This window comes from Protopterus annectens, chromosome 1.part1 (assembly GCF_019279795.1).
Source record: "Protopterus annectens isolate FY-2018-M chromosome 1.part1, PAN1.0, whole genome shotgun sequence".
NCBI lineage: Eukaryota > Metazoa > Chordata > Ceratodontiformes > Protopteridae > Protopterus > Protopterus annectens.
In genome coordinates, this window is record NC_056726.1 from 1,275,899,690 (window position 1) to 1,275,922,912 (window position 23,223).

At 43.5% G+C, this 23,223-nt stretch overlaps 1 protein-coding gene across 4 annotated transcripts in view; it reads right to left on the reverse strand.

Annotated features, from left to right (window-relative positions):
- Nucleotides 1–23,223, reverse strand: part of LOC122809897 (inositol 1,4,5-trisphosphate receptor-interacting protein-like) — a 146,525-nt gene that overhangs the window by 19,152 nt on the left and 104,150 nt on the right. For 2 of the 4 annotated variants that reach the window (XM_044081547.1, XM_044081545.1), the window contains one exon: nucleotides 10,684–10,995. The exons of the other annotated variants lie outside the window; for them this stretch is intronic. The gene's annotated coding sequence lies outside the window, so the exon portion shown is untranslated. The remainder of the gene's footprint in view (nucleotides 1–10,683; nucleotides 10,996–23,223) is intronic. 4 annotated transcript variants of the gene reach the window in all.

Sequence of the window (23,223 nt, forward strand, 5' to 3'; positions counted from 1 at the left end):
GTGGGTATGCATATGCTGTCAGACCTTTCCAGCTGAAGGATAGGGAGTCCACCTTCCATGCAAGCGGGTGAAACGTTCTTGTGCAGAATTTCCTGAGCTGGTGGTTGAGTGGGGATGCGAACAGGTCTATTTGTGGCATTCCCCATTTTCTTGTGATGGTCTTGAAGATGTCCGGGTGCAGCATCCATTCGTGAGCATCCGAGGTGGTTCTGCTTAACATATCTGCTAGGGTATTTTCTTTCCCTGGCACGAAGGTTGCCTGTAACTGGATGTTGTAGCTCAGAGCCATGTTCCAAAGGTCCAGAGTCATTCTGCATAGGGGGTAAGAATGCGTGCCCCCTTGCTTGTTGATGTACCACATCACTGTGGTGTTGTCTGTCCTTATCAATAAATGGCCTTCCTTGAGGAAAGGTTTGAATTTCTGGATTGCTAGTTGTACTGCCAGCATTTCTTTTTGGTTTATGTGCAGGTGCAGCTGGTCTGGGGTCCACAATCCTTGTATGCATTTGTCCAGCATGTGTGCCCCCCAGCCTAGGTCTGAGGCGTCCGTTGTGATGGTCTGGTTCGCTTGACCTTTGTGGAAGGGCAAGCCTAGGTTTGTCTGGCATGCTTGGGCCCACCACAGGAATTCTTGTTTCAGGCATGGGATTAGTGGGATTTCGGCTTCTAAGCTGTGCCTGTGTTGAGACCATAAATTTTTTAGGTACCACTGTAGCTTTCTCATATGCAGTCTGGCATGAGGAATCAAGATTATGCATGATGCCATGAATCCCAAGGCCTGCAGCACCTTTCTTGCTGTTAGTTTGTTCTGTTTTGTTAATGCCAAGAAGTAAAGGGGTAGTTGTTCTTGTTTTTCTGCAGTCAGGAATGCCATTTGTTTTACTGTGTCCAATTCTGCACCCAAGAAGGTTCTTGTCTGGGATGGAATCAGCCTTGACTTTTTTAAGTTGACTGTGTATCCCAGGGCTTGTAGCAAGCAGATGACCCTTTGTAAATCTGTTGTCAGCTTGTCTCGGTTGTCCGCTTGTAGCAGGCAGTCGTCCAGGTATGGATAGATTTGGATTCCCTGTAGCCTGCAATGAGCGATTACTGATGCCAGGCATTTTGTGAATACTCTGGGCGCAGTAGATAAGCCAAAGGTAATGCTGAGAATTGATAATGCTCTGATCCTGCAAGGAATCTGAGGTATCTTCTGCAAATTGGTCGTATGGGGACGTGCAGGTATGCCTCCTTGAGATCTAGAGTTACCAGCCAACACTCCTTGCCCAGCATGGGAAGAAGTTGCTGTAAGGTCAGCATTTTGAATTTTGGAACGATGATGTATGTGTTTAAGATGGACAGATCGAGAATGGGTCTCCAAGTTTTTCTTTTCTTGGGACTAGAAAGAGTCTGGAGTAAAATCCTTTGCCCTGTTGATTTACTGGCACCCTCTCCACAGCTCTCATGTTGGTTAGCTGAATTACCTGGTTTTGAGCTTCTGTTCTTTGAGTTGGAGGTAAGTTTGGCATTCCTCTTTTTACTGGTAAGGTGTGGAAGTGGAACCTGTAGCCTTGGTCTATGGTTTTTAAAATCCACTTGTCTTTTGTGATATAGTGCCAGTTTTGTGAAAATAAGGCTAACTTTCCGCCTAAAGGAGCTGCTAATTGCTCTCTGGTAGGCGGTGTCAGGGCCAAGTCACTGTGAATGTCCTGTTGCAGTGGCAGTGGTTGTGGCAGTGCCTCGTTGGTTATTACCTTGCCACTGTCTGCCTCTGTAGGCACTTCCTCTGGGTTGGTTTCTGCCTCGAGAGCGTCTATACCTGCCTCTTTGGGTCTTTGATGAATCTGGAAAGGACCAATTTTTGGCAGGCCAATTTCTGCTAAACCGAGGGGGCTGAACCTGTAAGAAATCCTTAACTGTTTGTACAGATTTTGCCTTCTCTTCCATTTTCTTCATTACTTGTTGAGCAGAGGTACCAAATAAACAGTCCTTATCCATAGGAGCATCCAACAGCTTTGCTTTTACCTGATCTGGTAGGACCTGCTCTTTCAGCCATGCATGCCTTCTTATCACTGTGTCAGTCATGGCTGATCTAAATGAAGCCTCCAGTGCATCATAGCCGCATTTTAAAAAATGGTTACTAACCTGCTGTATGTTATTCACCATTTCTAAAATATATTTCTTATCTAAGGGTTCTTCAGAAGAAACTTTCTTAGACAACTGATCAAGCATAAACTCTTGGTATTGGATCATGTGAAACTGACAGTTTAAAGCTCTAGCTGAGAGAGTGGCAGAGGTGTAGACTTTTTTGCCCCATCTGTCTAAAGACCTGGCTTCCCTTTCAGAAGGGAGAGGGTTTTTTGTAGAGGTAGAAGCTACTGCCTTAGGCCCCTGGGATATAGTCTCAGGATCTGCAAGTGGGGCCCTGAAAAGGTGGTGATGAGTGTTGGGTACCCTGTAAAATCTGTCAGGTTTGGCAGGGGCTGGTGGTAAAGAATCAGGAGCAGTGCAAGCATCATTAAATGCATCATCCACAACAGGCAAAACTGGAGGTATAGCTAAGGGCCTATGTTGTGGTAGGTGCAGAAAAGTTCTAAGCCTTTTTCTTGAGTCTGAGAAATCCTGTTCTTGCCATTGGAATTGCTCTCTCATGGCATGTAAGGTTTCCCCAAAAGAGAATTCTTCTGGAGGTGAGGCCGATGGAATGGATTCATCAGCATCGGAGTCTTCATAAGTGGACAAAGGAGCCTCTGGCTGGTCTGTAGTGTCTGAGTCTTCTGAAGAGTCATCAGAGTACTCCTGCTGGGGAGGCTCTGTTCTAGGTCTCTTTTCTGGAGGCTGAGAGGCCCTGTCTGGGTGTGATTGGGATCCCCTAATTAAGGAAATCAAATCCTCTGCCAGAGTAAGCATTTGAGAACTAGAAGGGTGTCTGTGTGAGGGGGTCTTAGCAGGAACTGTTTTAGCAGATTTGGCTGCTTTGGCCCTGGCAAAGGCCTTGATAGACATGGCTGCAGGAGGCCTAGCAGCACCACGTGCTGGGGTGGAAACATCCAAAGGGATGGTGTCAGATAAATCAGTAGAGGCCACAGTAGTAGCTAAAGTTTCAGAGGCCGATTCAGCTAAAGTAGCAGGAGCCTCGGTAGAAGTCAAGGTTTCGGCTGAGTATAGACCGGTTTTCTCGGTTTCGGCCGAAACCGAGACACTCGCGGCTTGCTTATCCGTGGTTTCGGCCGAAACCGCGGACCGCGAGTGTCGGTCCTTTTCTTTGCGTTTTTTAATTGTTTGGGTAGTCGGATGTTCCGACGGCATAATGTACGCAAAATCTGAGCCGAAAAACTGTTCAGCAAACTCCGACCGACGTCTAAGCGTTCGTCGGTTGAAGGATGAACAAGCTAGGCAGGCAGCAACGTCGTGGTCTGGGCCTAAACAAGGTAGGCAGTAAGAGTGGAAATCCTTATGAGGTATTTGTTTCCCACCGGTTAAACAATTGTTTACTTTTTCTGACATCGGCTGAGGCAAGAAAAGGTCCCCAACGGGGTACTTAGCTTTTTAGAAGTCTTCGAAGTAGTATTCGGTAGTAGGAATCTCTGGATCTGACCGACCGGCACTTGCGAACAGCTTCTGCTTCGGGCGCCACGCGGCAAGAAAGACTGGAGAAAATGGCGTCGGCCGATGCTTTTATACCCGAAGACCAGCAGAGATGACGTCGGGTGAAGTGCGACATCGGCCGAAGCCAGACCCAGACTTTGGAATCCGGCCAACTGAAGGGCTGCCTGACGACAGGACTACCCGTTTGTTATGACTGCAGATGCATCCATGAAGGACATCTACCTACCTACCTAACATTTCTTAACTGAAAAATCCTGTTTTGCAGGCAGTAAAAAGATTTTATGTATGACAGCATCTTGATAGAGAATGATCTACTAATAAAGCTCTTTGCTTAGGACTGCAAGATATGAACATGTGTTGCTCATGTAGCTAAACAGTTGAAAAATATATACGAGTTCATAGGTGTGTACTAGGCTAATGGCTCTGCAGCCTTTAGAAGCCTAGTCCATAGGATTACCCTGGCACATAGCCGGCCTTAGGCATAGGCCAACTAGGCGGCTGCCTAGGGCGCCGCTCTAGCAGGGGTGCTTTTCCAGTATTTATTTGAGTAGGTAGACCAGGATGAGGGCACTGGGTAGTCTGAGGGGGGGCGCCATGGAGCCCTTTTGCCTAGGGCACCAGCTGACCTAAGGCCGCTCCTGCCTGGCATCGTGTCACCTGACATTACTTCCCAGTGCATCTATCAAGTAAAGCCGCTGGAGTGAACCCCAGAGTGAATTTTCTATTTCCCATCCACTCATCAAGATTTCTCTTGAAGAGGTCCAGTGAGGTGCTCTGCTTGACATGTATGGGAAGTTTAGGTTATGAAGCTGTCCCTCCAGCATGTTCTGTTGATTGTGGTAATGAGGTTGAGGTCTCTGGAGCGTGTGGTGTGGAGGGATTGGGATTTCTTTAGATGTAGCATTTTTAACAGAGCTGGGTCAGACATGGCTTTGTAAGTCAAACAGAGATCGCCTCTTAGTAGACGATATGAGACAGAGAACAGCTGGAGTTTTTTGAGTTTGTCCATGTAGGACATGTGTTTAATGCCTAGGATCCTCTTTGAGAGGTACTTTTGTGGCCTTTCCAGCTGTTGCATGTGTCTAGTGAGGTACATGCCAAATGGAGCAAAATACTCAATGACTGGCCTAATGAGGGAAGAGTAGAAAGAGATAATGACCTTTTTCTTCCTGGATGCAAATCCCTTAGTAATGAGATGTGCCACATAGAAGGACTTTTTGACCACAGAGACAATGTGGTGGTCAAAAGAAAGGTTGCTGTCAACCTGTGTTCCCAGATCTCTTATAATGCCTTTTGTGTTCAGTGGACTACCATCGATGTGGAAATTCATGGGAACCAAGTTTATTCCAAAGGGGATGACAACACATTTTTTGGCACTGAGCTTAAGGCCATGGTTCTGACACCAGTCGTATGTTTCAGTGAGGGCTTTCTGCAGGATGTCAACATCACCTGGGGAGTTAATAATAGCTCCCAACTTGCAATCGTCTGTGAACTTTGTCAGCCAGAGTCCCTTCATGTTGGCCTGAACTTCAGAGAAGTAGATACCAAACAGGAGAGGACCAAGGAGCGAACCCTGTAGGACTCCAGTCATGACTGGTCAGCAGTCTGACTTGGAGTCAGTTACTTTCACACTGTGGGTTCTAGCTGTGAGCCAGTTTGCAACCCACCTAGTGATATAGAGGTTGATGCCTGGCTTAGTGAGTTTTTCTATTATTCCTGAGTAGGGAATGGTATCAAAGGCCTTGGCCAGATCAAAGTAGGCTGTATGAACCACCTTGCCTTTATCCACAGCTCTGGTGACTGACTCAAAGAAGTCAACCAGGTTGAGCAGGCATGATCTACCCTTCACAAAACCAAACAGTGCGGGATCCAGAGTTTGGAGATTTCCTACCTCCTTGTTTATTAGGTCCATGATAATGTGTTCCATAGCTTTGCATATCAGACTCATCAGGCTAATAGGGCTATAGTTCCCAGGGTCTGTAGTCACTTCTCCTTTGTGGAGAGGGATGACTGTGGCAGTGTGCCATTTGGTAGAGACAAAGCCTGAGGTGAGACTGTGATTGAAGAAGGCACACAGGTGTGGTGCTAGTTCACTCTGTAGTTCATTAGACAACCAGGGATATTGTCAGGTCCCATAGAAGCTGTATTCTTGGCCTTGGACATTGCTGTTTTAACCTGTGTCGCAGTAATACCGGGTGCCTGGCAATCTACTGGCATTGTGATTGGTCCTTTGGGGGGGGGGTAAAGTTGGCAATGAATCTGTTGGTGAGTATATTGGCAATATCTGTTGGCTCAGTATAGGAGGTACCATTGTGAAGTAGCTCAGAGAAAATCTGAGTATTGCCATGGGGATTCTTTACATAACTATAGAAGGCCTTGTGATTGTCTTTACTATCTTCTGCAATTTTGTTTTCATAGCTCGCTTTAGAGGATTTGATGAGTGATCTCAACTTTTTACTGAGGCTGATAGAGTTTTTCCAGTCATGGGACTTCACCTTATTCTGCATCAGTTTCTTTCTTCTGTTGTAGAGGTTGTTTATGGCAAGGGGACCACCAGACTGGTTTCCTTTTCTTGGAGGAGAGCATCTTGGTTCTATTGGGTATGGCGAGATCCATGCATTTGTGTATGTGTTCGTACAGTGCATTGGTGTATGATTTGGTAGTCATGCAACTATTCTTCATTTGTATAGGTGCCATGAAGTTATCCACATCTGTTTTTAGGAGCCCAAAGTTAGCTTTGGAGAAGTTTTTCATGGTGGTTACCTTTGCAGGGGGCTGTGGGTGGGTGGGAGGGATGTGGATTTCCCAAGGTGATTAGTTTATGGTCCGATCTAACCAGGGAGGAGTTGACTATTGGTGTAGAGCAATGGTCGACCACGTTAGTAATGACTAGGTCAAGGATGTTGCAACCTCTAGTGGGGCTAAGAATGAGCTGGTCCAGGGCATTGGAATTAATGAATTCCAGGAAACGGATAAGTATATTGGTAAATGAGTAGTTTTACCAGTTAATGGAGGGGTAGTTGAAGTTGCCCAGTATGAAAGTGTTAGGTTGGACCCTAATATTCTCCAGGGTGCTTAGTAACATGGAGTGAGAGTCTTGGGACATGGTTTGGGACCTACACAGGCTACAACCTGAATCGCTATCTTACCCAATGTTAGCTGTACCTGAAGTATCTCTGATGAATTATGTTGGGCTACCAGTCTGGAGGTGTGCGCATCCTTTATGAATATGGAAACATCACTGCCTTTGGAACTTTGGTCCAAGTTCTGGGGCCGAAAGGTGTGGAATGAATTATAGCCTGGTAGTGGAGGGGTGCTTTCTGCTGCTTTGAACCAGGTGTCTGTTACAGCAGAAATGTTGATGTTCTCCACTTTGAGGAGCACTTCAAGCGAGTGCATTTTGAGATTTTGACTTCTAGCATTGAGCAGCATGACCCTCAGATAGCATTTGTTTGTAGCTGTTACAGTGGTAATTTTGTCTTTGGAACACCACCTAAAAAAGGCACTATAGGGGTGGTAAGAGCCTTCGCCAGTATTCGGAAGCCCATAGGTGACAGATGCAGGCCATCTCTGGGAAAGCATCGAGGTTTGTCAGTCATGTCATCCCAGGCAGACAGATACTGGATTCCCTTAGAATGACACCAGAAACTTATCCAATTGTTGAAATCAATAATTTTCTGCTTGTACTGTGGTATCATTCTGGGTGATGGTAGGATGCTCAGGGCTAGGGTCATATATGCCTGGGCTACATAATCCAAGAACTCCTCCATGTCTCTTTTCATGTAGTCCAGGGAGGTACATCTCAGGTCATTCACACCCACGTGTACAATGACAGAATCATATTTGTACCTGTTGCTGAGGGACCTGAGTGAGTGCGTTATGTGGCAGATCCTGGCACCTGACAGGCAGCTGACCGTTACTTTCTCCTTATTCAATCTAGTGAGTGGGACATCAGTGTGCCTCACTATCGAGTCACCTATGACTAGTGTGTTGGGCAAGCTGTTTTGCTTTAGGGGGTTTGGTTGAGTGGCACACTGTTTAGCAGAGTTATGTGTCTCGTGCTTTGTGTTGTATTGTGGTGTTGAGTGCATTTCTGCCTTGGAGGTATCTGCTGTTTGGGTAGATTTTTATTGAGAGCCTTTGCGAAGGTGGGTGTGTGGTTTGTGTTTTTATGTGAAGGCAGTGCTGGTGTTCATTCTGGAGGGCTATGCGTTCCATGTGGTGTGGTGCAAGTGATGACCTTCTCTTCCTGACTAGCTATTCCAGTCTTGGGCAGAGAGAGTGCATGGCTTCCAATTTGGATATATAAGTGCAAGTCTATGTGTTGGAAGGTAAGAGGAGAGAGTTGTCAGTATACATGAGGCAGTTGCAACATTGCCTCAGGATGCGCAAGTTCACCAGGTTAATAGGAGAAAGCACAGGGAACTGACTTTTAGACATGCCTGGAGGGGTGGGCATTAATAAGTACTTGAGCTGTTTCCTTGTAGAATGTTTAGTGCTGGTAGCACTTTTGTGTTCTACAATAACTGCTACAGGAAGTCTGGTAAAGTGCTAGACTAATAAGCTAGTAAAAGTGCAGGAGAGTAGAGAACTAGCAGATCTAAGGGAAAAAATGAAGGAACAGAATTTTTGGCACCGGTAACTTTACCCTAATTTAGCAGTGCAGGCATCGTGCAAACATGGGTTTTAAAGCAGAAAGTTAAAAGGGATAGAAATGCTGCCCAAATGGACAATAAGCTAAATTTCAGAGCTAGAAACCACTCCTCTTGCAGTAGACAGGCTACCTAGTGCTTACCACTCCCACTGATAAGCAAAAAGGCTTTCCCTCTATCACAGAAAGGTCTGGGGGAAACTCAGAAACCACAATACAGTCCCAAGTACAACAAATCTGTATCCGGACTATTCTAGTAACAGGAAAAGGTGGGAAAACAAGCTAGACCTTTTTTTTTTTTTTTTAAGTTTTAGCAGAGAAAAACACTTAGAACAGCAATAATAAAATAACTTTAAACACAGTGGAGGCTACTACACTTGAGTGTGTAGTTAACAGAGTAAATGCAGTTAAATTAACTGAAATTCAATGAAAAATGACTTAGATGAAGTGTAGTAAGCACAAAAACAAAGTACAATAAATGCAGATTCAAATTCAGATTATCACTCTGTTCAGGTACATTAATGGTAATGCAGAGCATGCATTCGTCATTCAGTGTGAAAGTGTCATGTAGCACACAGTTGTGTAAACAGAACCATACATGTTGCTGTATATTAAGGACACAGAAAGATGTGCGAGGACCATTACTCCTTACTAAATTGCACATCACTAGCAAAATATGTACATCTTCCTTGTCCTTCAACTGTTAAGTCTGTCCAGCCCAGTCCCTAAAAATTTGAGGACGATGTTGTTTTACTATTGACTTCAATATTACAAAGTATGCCATATTGACCAAAAAATTGCTCAGACATATAATAGGATTTAGCAAGATGTACTGCCCCCATAGCTAAACAGTGGATGTTAATGGAATGTTGTGGATTACAGATATATTACTATGAATTTGATGAATAACAGAGTTATTTGCAGCTACACTTAAAATATACATTAATATCAGTAAGTATAATATGCTTCTATAATTAAATGTTATGGGTATATTACAGCAAGATAATGGTATATGTCTCCCCTTTCCAGATTTGAAGACAAAGCACACCAAAATGCAAACATGCCGGCTGAGCTAACACTCACACATGTTCCTCATACAAACAGGTGCTCTCCAAACAGCTGATGTTATCAGAGCATTATGAATTACAGCATGTTATTCTTAAACAAACAGTTACTGCTCTGCAAACCCTGCTATTAGAAAGCTGATGTTATCAGAACATTATGGATTATGACCATTTTTGTAGAAATTTGAAGACTATATCAGAGAGTTGTTACCATGCACAACATAAACCTTGATATAAACTATTGCAATACATTTTCTTCAAAACATGCTATGGGTGAAGTTAACCAAGGTAACACATAGAGATCTACATTTCCCCTATGTGATTTGTAATCAACAACATGCAAAAATTTAGACAAGCTGGCCAGTTGCTTTACAGGCTGAACTAACCTTCAGCAAGGGTTTCATTTCAGAAAACAGGTACTGCAGGGGTTTCTTAGAAATCCTGTGGTAAGCAGATGTATAAGGAAAGTGCATACAATGTTCGCACCTTTCATAATAAAGAAATAACAGCTATCAGCACGTACAGTGGATACAAAAAGTGTACACAACCCTCTTAAAATGCCAGGTTTTTGCGATATAAAAAAATGCTGTAATTAAATCAAAAGATGCTTCAAAAAGTATTAGTTTAAGGGTGTGCACACACGACAAAAGTATTAGTTTAAGGGTGTGCATACTTATGCAACCAGAGTTTTGTACATTTTTTTATTTTTTCCCCTAACTCATTTGTTTGTTTTTCAGTTGAATTGTACATGTTATATGTCACATTAAAGGTAGGAAAAGTTTTTAAATGATTTATTGTAGTGTCATTTTTTATATCACAAAAACCTGGCATTTTAATAGGCGTGTGTACCCTTTTAGTGTAAGAAGCAGGACGAGCATTACTTTTTAAATTAAATATGTCTGTGTAATTGTTTAGGAGGAATGATGTAAGAAAGTTATATATGTGTTTATATTCTAACTTGCAATTGCCCAATAAGTGATACAGTTGGACTACAACAGAAAATTGAAATGCAGTGTCATCTGCTGCCTAGCCGCTATAGGCATCTGTGATGCAACAGAACAGAGGCTATGTGAAATTATTTTCTTAGATGTTGTAAAACATATGTACACATACAAAGCACATACTTATGGATACTATATACATTATTACATAAAACAACAACATGGGTATAGTTAAGAGGACAGTATTTAACAAGGCCACTTAATCATTCCATGAGCTAATTATCACAGCAGCTAATACATGGTTATAAAAACATCTACAAGATATATATATATATATATATATATATATATATATATATATATATATATATATGTATCACAGAGATATACTGTGAAATCCTTAGCAATGCTCAGGTATATGCAGAATATTGGTACTTACTGTAGAGATCTATGGACTGCCTCTGCACTTCGGTGACCCTCCTTTGAAACTCCTCTGCATCCCTTGATGCAGGTCATCATATCAGTGACAAACCTCCACACCAGTGCTTTAGATCTTCATCTTCATTTGATGCTCCCTCACAATCTGGGTCCACATATCGATTATAGTGAAGTTCCTGGGTCTGGCTCTCATCCTCTGCTCTAATCCAGCAAACACAGTCAACATCTGGGTCATCTCCTCATCAGTCCAGTTTGCTGCATGGACATCTCCACCTCCTTGAAGTAGCCATCATGATCCTTAAGTAGAATAAATCTGAAAAATACAAAAATACAGAAATGATCACTGAGGTACCACTCAGCAGTTTGCAATGGTCTGATCAGTAAATGTATCAAAATCAATATTTAATAGTGGCGCTAATGTCATGCTGTAAGATCACTGGAAAATAATGTGCTCATGGCACACATGGTACCATTTATCTATATCTGTTGGGTGTTTATGTGGTACACTTGGGTGTTTAAGGCACATAATGGCAATTTACATGGATGTGCACAAATGGGATTAGAAAATCTTGAATTTTAAATAACCTCATTAATTATGTATGGCACAAATGGTACTTAAAGTTGGGGGCACACAAGATGCACTTTGATTCTGTGATTCTGAGTGAGAGGTACATTGGCATTTGGTAGAATTTCTGTTGTGGTGATTAGCATGTCTGTTACAGTTACTCATTACAAAAGGTACATGTTTAAATTCATACTTACTCAAAATGGTAATTTCAACAGTGGTTGTCATAAGTTAGTACAGTGATGTTGTCTTGAACTTTATACATACAGGTGTTATCCTTCTGAACAGTTTACTGCAGTCCCATATGCAGTTGTATTGACAGACTTTCATTGTAAATGTTAACGGTATTCTTCTTCTTTCAGCTTTTCCTGGTTAGGGGTCGCCACAGCGGATCACCTGTCTGCTCATGATTGGCAGTGGAGTTTTACAGTGTTGAGTTGCCAGCCCGGCACCCAACCTTCCACAGAAGGCACACACACACACACACACACACACACACACACACACACACACACACACACACACACACACACACACACACAGTCACATCTAGGGCCAATTTTAGAGTGTCCAATAGACCTACAGCATGTTTTTGGTATGTGGGAGGAAACCGGAGCACCCGGAGGAAACCCACGCGACCACAGGGAGGAGTAAATGTTAACAGTATATGAAGGCTGATTTATGGATCATTTGCAGCTCTTACTGGTAATTCCTTCAGTTCTGTGATGTAACTACAGAAAGCTATGGATTTTGACACTATCCGTACTTTGTATGCAGTGCTGATATTATGGATATTTCTTATTTCATGTCTTCTAAGAAAACTGTTATAAACATGGTGTTGTTGTTACAGATAGGTCTTCAATTATAATTCTTTACAAAGGTATTATCAGTACTTTCTCAATATATTGCATATCTGTACTGTTTGTGGTCTGGATATGGATCCTGAGGTTTACTCACACGTTCCGTAAATTCTTCATATTATTTGTTATAGTATTTGAATGTTCATAGGTTCATAGGTTTATACTAGGCTATCTGCCCTAAGGCATTTATAAGCCTAGCCCAAAGTTTTGTGGCTTACGCCACCCCTTATGTTAAAAAATACTGTGCCCATTAGTTTGTTGTGCCTCTGTCCAGCAGTGACACAGAGATGATTCCCGGGGTAAACCTACGATTTCCCATCCACCGGTCAAGATTTCTCTTGAACAGAGCCAGCGAGGTGCTCTGCCTCACATGGACCGAGATTTTATTCCACAGCATAGGGAGTCTCTGGGTGACAAATCTATCCCTCCAGCATGTCCTATTTATATCCGTGCTAAGGTTTAAGTCACTTGCTCTAGTGGATCTGGTAGATTTGGATTTTTTGAGGTGGAGCATGTCCAATAATTCCGGGTTGGACATGGCCTTGTATGTCAGGCACAGGTCACCTCTGAGCAGGTGGTATGCGACTGAATAGAGCTGGAGTTTCTTCAGTCTGGCAGCATATGACAGATTTTGGAGTCCCTTTATCCTTTTGGTGAGGAACTTTTGGGGTCTCTCCAACTGCTGCAGGTGTCGGGTGAGATACATCCCGAATGGGGCATTGTACTCGATCATTGGTCTGATAAGTGAAGAGTACAGGGGAACAATGACCTCACTTGATCTGGATGTGAATCCCTTCATGATCAGGTGGGCAATGTAGAAGGTCTTTCTAACCACTTTAGCAATGTGAGTGTCAAAAGAAAGGCCACTGTCAACCTGGGTCCCCAGGTCCCTGATAACCTCTTCTGTGCTTAATGGATTGCCACCTATATGGTAGCTTGGGGTTACCTTGTTTTTCCCGAAGGATATGACTATACATTTTTTGGCATTTAACTTCAGGCCATGGCTCTGGCACCAGTTATCAGTTTCCGTGAGACCCATCTGAAGGATATCTGTGTCCGATGTACTTTCCACTATGGCCCAGTTTGCAGTCATCTGCAAACTTTGTCAGCCATAGTCCTCCTATGTTTACCTGTACTTCTGAGAAGTAGATGCCGAACAACAGGGGGCCAAGGACTGAGCCCTGTGGGACACCACTTGTGACCGGCTTGGAGTCTGACATGGCGCCAGCAACTCTAACCCTGTGGGTTCTGTCCTTTAGCCAGTTTGCAACCCATCTTGTGACATATGGGTTTACATTTAAGCTGGTAAGTTTCTCTATAATACCCGAGTGGCGTATTGTGTCGAAAGCTTTTGCAAGGTCAAGGTAGGCTGTATGGACTGCCTTTCCCTCATCAATGGCCTTGGTGACTGTTTCGAAGAAGTCGACCAAGTTCAAAAGGCATGATCTGCCCTTGACAAAGCCAAACTGGGTCGGGTCCAATGTCTGCAAGTCCCCTATATCTTTGTTTATGAGTTCCATTATGATCCTCTCCATAGCTTTGCAGACCAGGCTTGTTAAGCTTATGGGGCGGTAATTACCAGGGTCCATAGAGGCACCGCCTTTGTGGAGTGGGACCACAGTTTCCGTACGCCACTCCTTGGGCACATATCCTGTGGTAAGGCTAAGATTAAACAGCTGCCTTGTATGCGGGTTTAGTTCCTCGTTGAGTTCGTGTAGCACACAGCCGGGGACACCATCCAGTCCCATTGATGCTGTGTTTTTAGCTTTAGAGAGAGCAGCTTTCACCTGCGCATTTGAGATGTCTGGAAGGCTACACTCTGCTGGGATAGTTATCTCTCCTTTTGGGGGGGAGAGGGGGGTGAAGTTTGCACTGAACCTGTCTGCCAGTATGTTGGCAATGTCTGTGGGTTCAGTGATTTTTGTATCATTTTGGACTAATTCTGCGCATATCTGGGAGTTTCCACCCAGGTTTCTAACATAGCTGAAGAAGGCCTTATGATTGTCTTTTGAATCTATTGAAATTTTTCTCTCAAAGTTGGCCTTGGATGATTTTATGAGTGCTCGCATTTTTTTTACTAATAATGATCAAGGGTGTCTTCTCTTTTATGGATTTTGCTCTATCATGTAACAGCTTTCTCCTCTTATTGTAAAGTTTGTTTATGGCTGGGGTCCACCAGACTGGACGTTTGCCCTTGGTGGAAAGAGTCTTGGTTTTATTAGGGATTGCCTGATCCATGCAGTCCTGGAGGTGTTCGTAGAAGGCATTTGTAAGGGCTTCCGCAGCTTGGGTTGTGGTTTCCACTGGCTCGGGGGCCTTGAAGGATACCACACCGGTCTTGAGTAGTGTGAAGTTTGCTTTAGAGAAGTTCTTCACTGTGGTCTTTTTTGTTTGGGGTGGTGTGCAAGAAGACTGGTGGCATTATTCTGATGGCTTTGGACCTCCATGGAATATAAATGTATTGTCAGTGGTTTGAATCCCACTCAAAAACTATAAATATATTACATATTATGAACAAGCATTGCAGAACAAACTCCAGAAGACCAGCAACCAGTCAGCTAAAACTTTTATTCACCAAATGTAGCAGTTAAACGCTTTTGTAAACCTTCGTAAGAACAACATCAGTTAATCAAAACCCTTCCCTATATATACCCCTCACTTGTTAATCATGACTTATTAATTAAATCAGTTAAAGTAAAATCAACACATTACTAAAACCATATAAAATACAAATTCATTTTATACTATATGCCATTAATTTTAACAGGGGGTAATAGAACAAGTATAGTTTAATCCAGGATAGTTGCAGGCATCTAATAAAATCTGCCATCTTAATTTCTGTTTGTCTAAATGTTCATTTATTACCCACCCTTGTAAATCCTTTTGTACCTGTTCTATAATTAAAAAGTTAAAATTATGATTATCAAATTTTTCTACAAGTCTATAAAGTGCATTTTTTTGTTTTTAATATCTAAAACATGTTCATATATTCGCTTTTTAAAAACCCTACTGGTTTTTCCAATATAAAATGCTAAACATTGGTTACACTGCACAAGGTAAACAACATTAGAAGTGTTACATGAAAAGTGTCTTTAACCTTATACTTCCTATTCCTAATACAAAAATGATCCTTATTGTTTATAATAAGAGCGTAGAGAGCAACAGCCACAATTTTTAGTACCAAGCTGAACCTGTCTTGTACCTGTATTATTAAAAATCCCCTTTTCCAATCTGACTTTTAAAGACCTGTCTTTTTTGTAAACCACAGTTGGTGAAGGCCCTACGTTGTCCACTAAATCATTGTTTTTGAGTATTACATACCAATTTTTACAAATACTACTAAAAATCAAATCACTGTCCAAATTAAAAGTAGTAATAAAACTAAGTATATATACTCATCTCATATTGCAAAAGCATGAGATTAACAAGGATGATTATGATTTCATGCTAAATGATAAACCAACTTTAGCTAGTATCTTTGGTATACCAAAAATACACAAATGTCTTGAACACCCACCTTTTAGACCAATAGTTGATGGGTGTAGGTCTAAAATTTATATATTGCAAAATGGATTGATAAGGTAAAAAATGGTATATTAAATAATACTAATATATTAAAGGACTCATGGCAGTTTTTGGAGAAATTAAATAGCATTCCCTATAGTGAAAATGGATTTTTTGTAACCATGGAGGTTCACAATCTATTCACTGTTATACCCCATTAATTGGATTTAGCTTGAAGAGGAATTATATTCTACAAAAATATTAAATAACACCACAGTTAATGCCTGTACATCCCTTATAGAAGTAGTTTTGAAAAATAACTTCATTTATTTTGAAGGCCAAACTTATAAGCAGACTACTGGTGTGGCAATGGGGGCGGCATGCGCCCCCAGTTTTGCAAATTATGTTATGGCCCACTGGGAATCTGAGTACATCTTACACAGTATGTATTCTAAATGTTAGTCAATATATCTTAGATTTTTGGATGATGTTTTCATTTATTGGATTGATACGGAGGACAAACTGAATGAATTTTTATCATATATAGACAATACTGTTGATTTTTTTGAGGTGCTTCTCCCATTACCATCCGGATACTATCTCCTTTTTAAATGCTGAGATAGGAAATATTTTGAAACTTGTTGTTTTTATTCTAATTTATATAGGAAACCACCTTTTTCCAACACTTATTTACATTATTCTAATTGGCATCCCAAACATAAAAAAGCAGTAGTAAAGGGGCAGCTTGTTTGGGCAGCCAAAATGGTTTCTAAAAATGATCAGTTTGTTCAAAAAGCCAGTAATATAATTGATATGTTTTGAAGAAGGGCCTACCCAGAAGGTTTATTAAAAACGATATATCATGAAGTTATTACCAAAAGGGGAAATGGCACTTATTCACCCATATTGGGTTGGCAGTTTATTAACAAAAATGATAATACTAACACATTAACTGAAGGGAATAAATATATACTTAGTTTTATTACTACTATATTATTACTACTATGTTTTATTACTACTATACTATTATATATATATATATATATATATATATATATATATATATATATGTTTCATACTTGTTCTTGCTGTTAATCATGTAGCTGACCTCCATTAATACTGTGTCCTTCTTACCATTCCTAGGTCAGTCTGCATCAATGTTCTCAAGTGCACATATGAGTGGTATGTGTATGTCACACATTCTGTATGTTTTAACTGCTCTCACCTGGTTAATGGTGTAAATGACGTGATCAGTAATGCTGATTTTTTTTTCCCCTACACTAGTTGATATTCATCCCAGAGCAACACCACCATCTTCCCATGAGTGTTTTACAGGTGTGTTTTATTTTTTTTTTATGCATCATGTATGTCATGTATGTTGGACGTGTACTTATTTTATGTACATTCTGTGAAACATGCATACATACAGTAGACTGCAAGTGAAATCATTAGTATTAGTAACATTGCAGTGAGATATATATGTCATATGTCTTGGATATCCATCATGTGATGAAGGCACAATGTCCTGATCTGTGGCTTATCTTGTAGCACATCAACTATCTGTATCATCTAGTAGCCCAGCAGTGATCATGATATTGCTCATGATGTATCTCAGCATGGTAGTGTGGCCCCTGCCATAGAGGACCTTGAGTTGTTTGGCGAGTCCATCCATGAGGGTGACAGTGATAGTGCAGCAGATGTAGCCTCAGATGTGGAGGTCCCCTTGTCAAGCCATTCAGAGGATGCTGCCACTGTGGATGCTGAACAGGGTGAGACCATTGGCCAACACACCACAGCTGAGAACACTGCTGCTGGCAGTTCCAGACAACCAAAAACAGGGCATCATGGTAGACATAGGCAAGTGGATGCTGTACATGGACAGGTGCCAAAGGCTGTCCACCTCCTGCTGCAGGCAAATGAATGGTCACAGCAATGGCATTGTTCAGACATCTGTGCACTTGCCTGTGCCACAGATCATGTGACACACCAGCTGCATGTCATGCATGAAGTACAAGAGTGCAGACACTGTGAGATTATGGTTGCATTGGCCACACAAAATGAGAGTCTGCTAGCTGTGGCACGGTTGGTGGAAAACCTGGCCTCTACAGTACAGCAGCAGTGTCATACTTCCAGCAGGATTCTGCATTCCAAAACTGTGATCAGCAGATTGCAACCTGTGAGAGGCAGGCCACCTGTCTGTAGAACCACCACTGGCCATTGAGAGTCACCGTCTGTAGTCCAGCCTACAGAGTTGGACTACTGGCCCATCTAGTGAGGTTCCAACTGTCACAAGGCCTTCAACAACTCACAATCATGTTCCTTCATCTCAACATAGTGTTGTATCCCCCCCATGTCCATTGTGGAGCAATCAGGGAAAGATATATCTGTACATGGCCAGGGTAGGGCAGACTGTGGTTTGAGATGTCAGTGAGATTGCCCGAGACTGTGTTAGAGTTTGTCAGTGTACTACACATAGCTGGCTCATATTATTAGAATACCACTGTCCTGTGATATGTATTTTCTGAAATTAAAATTTCTGCATTATGTCCTACACAATTTCTCCTTTTTCATGTTATCATATGGTACAGATATGTATATGTAACACTGATGTGTCCCTTAATATTTACCATACAGTGATACAACAAATTGAGTGTGTATACATGCATGTGTAAGTTGTCTCCTGAGGTGATGATAAGAAGTTATGTACCTACCATAATGTTCCATGTTAGTTGTCTTCTTCTCACCTTTTTTCTTGCTGGTTGGGTTCGGAGCCAATCCTCGGCTCCGACTCGGACATCTACTAAAGCTCGAGAGCTATTTACTGGCTCGAGGCCTCCCCATATCCCACAATACTTGGTGCTAGATACCCAGATCTCGTTTGGCACGGCTAACACCATAGAAAATACAAGGACACCTGTCCATACTACAAGGTTTTCCTACAGTATTAAGACAGAGGAGGACGTAACCAAGATAAGACACAGCCAGAGGAAGAAGGCCTCAAAAAGGGCCTCTTCTCTGTCTGTCTAGGCTATGGGGATGGAGGGTGGGACGCAAGAAAGAAGGCGAGAAGAAGACAACTAGCATGGAACGTTATGGTAGGTACATAACTTAACTTCTTAATGTTAAGTTGTCTCTCTCACCTTCATTCTTGCTGGTTGGGACAGCATCCCTAGCACCTTAGTCCTGGGTGGCTCATCGGAACAGACTCTTGAGCACAGTGGAACCAAAAGCAGCTCTACTCCTAGAGGCCATATCCAACTTATAATGTGAAATGAAAGTATGAGGAGTGGCCCATGTGGCTGCGGCACAAATAGATTCCATAGGTAGTCTTGCTTGAAATGCTACCAAAGTAGCTAATGCTCTAGTGGAATGCCCTTTGGGTTAAGTAGGGAGTTCTTTATGTCTCACCTGATAAATCAAAGTAATAATAGAGGACAACCACCTGGATAAGGTTACTTTAGAAACTGGCAGGCCCTGTTTGCCCTCAGCATGGGACAGGAAGAGTTGGTCTGATTTGCTAGTTTGCTTGGTCCTATCCAAATAAAAACGTAATTGCCTACGAATGTCCAATTGGTGTAACTTTTGTTCAGCTTTGTTCGAATAGTTAGGAAAAAAGACAGGTAGATCAATAGCCTGATTCAGGTTTGTTTCAAAAGGTATCTTGGGAAGAAATGAAGGATTAGTCCTGAGTGAAACTCTATCCTTATGAAACACAAGGTAAGTTGGATGAATACAGAGGGCTTGAAGTTCCGAAACTCTCCTAGCTGAGGTGATGGCTACTAAAAAGAGAGTCTTCCAGGAGAGCAATTTTAAGGAACAGGAAGCCGCAGGTTCAAAAGGGGGGAGAATCAAGGAAGCGAATATCAACTTTAAATCCCACGGAGGCGGGGGATCTCTGACCGGGGGCCTAAGCAAAATAGTCACTTTAAGAAAGCCTTGCAAAGTTTGTGGGACATGATGCTGGTTTCTGACAGGCCAGCGTGGAAATTTGTGATAGCAGCTAATTGGACCCTAATGGTGGCAGACGAGGAACCATCTTGAAAAAGTTCTGCTAAAAAAATCTAGAACGTGATGGAAAGGAGTCTCTATTCCTAGCATTTGCCCAGAAAGAGAAACGTTTCCACTTACTAGCATAAATCTTCCTGGTAGTAGATTTGTGCAAAGAAAGGATGATTTCACGCACTGGCTGAGAAATATGTGGAAGCCTGGATAAGGTTGGAAGTGGAGCAACCAAGCTGTGAGGTTGGGAGACTGAAGGGATTGGTGCAGCCCGCCCGACTGATGGACCAAGAGGTCTGGCACTGGGTCTAGATTCCAAGGCTGCTCCAGTAGGTGACGATGCAGGAATGGGAACCAAATTTGTCGAGGCCAGTAAGGGGCAATAAGGATCATCCTGGATCCCAATGCGGTCATCTTCTGAATTAGTTTGGGAATTAGGGGAAAGGGTGGGAATGCATAGAGAAGGCCCTGGGGCCAATCGTGAACTAGAGCGTCTCTGGGGGAGTGCCCAGGAAGGGGGAAGAGAGTGAAGAAATCGTTGCACTTGCTGTTGAGAGGAGTTGTGAAAAGGTCGCAGCAAGGTTGATCCCATCTGTGGGAAATTTTGTCCTCTACTGACTAATTGAGAGACCACTCGTGAGGCATGAGAATAGCTCTGCTTAGCCTGTCCGCTATGATGTTGGACTTCCCGGGGATGTGCGTTGCGGTCAGAAATCATTGAGAGGAGATCGCCCACTGCCAGAGTCTGAGTGCTTCTCGACATAAAGGATAGGACTTGGTTCTGCCCTGCTTGTTGATGTACCACACTACAGACATATTGTCTGTTTGAATTGCAATAGTCCCGGTGGGTAGAGAGTCCTGAAGAGCTTGCAATGTTTAAAGCACCGCTCTCATCTCCAAGATGTTTATGTGCTGGTGGTACTCTAGAGGTTGCCAAGTGCCTTGAACAGTCCTGCCCTGAAAATGCCCCCCCCCCAACCAATCAGGGAGGCATCCATGGTCACCGTGGCAACAAGAGGAGGAAGAACAAATGGTCTGCCCTGGAGTACTAGAGGAGAGACCACCCACCATGCCAGGTGGTCTTTGCATGATTGAAACATCGGAAGTTGTTGAAAAGACCATTGGGTAAAAAGCATCCACTGAAGAAGTCGCATGTGAAAACAAGCCAGGGGAACTAGTATGATTGCTGCTGCCATGAGACCCAATGTTTTTAGTACAAATCTGGCCTGAATCCTTTTGCACTGTAGTAAGACCTGCGCATGTCAGCGAATGTCTGACACTCTGTCTAGAGGAAGTTTTGCAGACAGATCTTTTGTATTTAATCTTGCGCCTATAAAGGTTATAGACTGACAAGGTGACAATGCAGACTTTTCGAAATTTATTGAGATACCTAGCTCGGAGCAAGTTTGGATGGTATAATCCCTGGCTTGCAGTAGCTGATGCCTGGTGGAAGCAGTAAGGAGCCAGCCATCTAGATATGGAAACACCTGGAATCCTCGCCGTCTCAGGTGAGCCGTAACCACTGCCATGCATTTGGTGAACACCCTGGGGGCTGTGGTGAGAGCAAAGGGCAGGGCTCTGAATTGATAATGACTGGCTCCCAGACGGAAATGGAGAAACTTTCTGAAGCACCTGTCCATTTTGATATGGTAGTATGCATCCTGAAGGTCTATGGAGCACATCCAATTGTCTTGACCCAAAAAGGGTAGAATGGACTGAAGCGTGACCATCCAGAACTTCGTTCTTTGAACAGATTTGTTTAACCTGCTGAGATCCAAAATGGGTCTCCAGTCCCCTGTCTATTTTGGTACCAAAAAGAACCTTGAGTAAATTCCGGATCTTTGCTGGTCTGCTGGGACTGGCTGGAGGGCCCGTTTTTCTAGCAGTTTTGAAATTTCTGGCACTCCTTGTTCCCATAGACCAGATGCAACATCTGGAAGGGACTTGGTTGTTTGTACAGGGGTGTGGACAAAGGGGATTTTGTAACCCTCGGATATGATAGACCGTACCCATTTGTCTTGTGTGAGGAGTTGCCAGGCTTCTGGGTACAGTGACAATCTTCCCCCAACTGCCTCTGAAGGTGGACAGTCAGGCAGCCCCTCAGGGGTGCTGAAAAGGTTTGTCAGAGAAAGATTCTCTGCTACCCTGATTTTGCAGACCCCCTCTGCCCCTTGGGCGGCATCTATTATTGTTCCCTCCCCTGCCCCTGGAGGGAAACTCACCACGTGTGTCAGGCACGACTTCCTGGGGTTTCCAAAACCACATTTTCCCACTCTTCTGACCTTTAGGGTATGGTCTAGTGGGAGTAGGAAAACAGACTCCCACGGCAGAGAGAGTCTTGCCTTCCTGCTCACACCTGGTAAGGGTATCCTTTACCTGTGGTCCAAACAGAGCCGAACCATCGAAGGGGGCATTGGTGAAGGACACCTTAAAGGGGTCAGCAAAGTTACATAACCGCATCCAGGCATGTCTTCTCAAAGCCACACCTGTACCTGCGGCTCTACTCGCCCCATCAGCTGCATAAGAAAATAGCCGCATGGAGGAGTTGATGACTGAGTTAAGGGTTACCAGCTGGGAGTTAATCTCATCTTGAGCCCCCGCAGCTGATGGATCCTGAAGGGTATCACCCAGTTCCTTGAGAAGATCCCTTTGAAGGCGGGTGAAGTGACACAAATAATTCAGCGACCGCATGGAAAATGTCGCCGAGGAAAACATCCACTTCCTGTACCTGTCCATTGTCCTAGACTCTTTATTAGGTGGATGGACAGGCACTGAAGGGTCAGCCAACTCCTTCTTCATGGCGGCTACAACCACCATGGCATCAACGGGGACACCTTTTGTCACAAATTGTTTGTTGGGTGGGGCTGTTATGAACTTAGTGAGCCTGCGGGGAGTTGGTTCCACTATGTCCGGGGCTGATCACGCCCTTCGAGCCACTACTTCTATCAGCGGGTCGAAGGGTGGAGACACCCAGGAGATGGAAGGGCAAGAACCAAACACGTCCAGGTATTCTGACTCATCCTCTGAAGGGTTAAGGGCAGTCCAGGCAGTCCAGTTCCCCCTCTGCTTAAGGATCTCTAGGATGTCTGAAAAAGAGACTGCCTCTGTGGGGGATCTTGGGGACCCTTCCAAATCCTCCAAGTCGGTATCAGATGTAACTGACTCGGGGGAGTCGACATGTTTCCTCTTACATTTTCTCTTCTGAGGGGGCTCCTCTGAATGATCAGGGCAGGCCTTGGAAGAGGAAAATATGTCCAATGGGGCAACCTGGAGTGTCTGTTCTCCATGCTTGGGGTCAGAAGAGTGGGCAGAGACCGATGCAGGCACCATGGGGGGAGGAGCCGATGGGGCCGATCGAGGAGCCGACTCAGGAGTCAGCACGCTCCTCATGACCTCAAAGGTGCCCCTATCAGGCAGAGCAGAAGGTCCCCGCTCCGAAGAGACGTGAACCCCTCCCGGCACCAAGAGGGACGGCTCCGAGGCCGATGTCAGAGCTGAGCTCACCTGCGCCGAAGCCCTGAGAAGGAGAATGGAGTCAGACAAGGGTCTGATGCCACTCGCCCCCTTGGAGCTGACGAGGGAGTCCCGGCACCCAGATCCCTCCAAGGAAGGA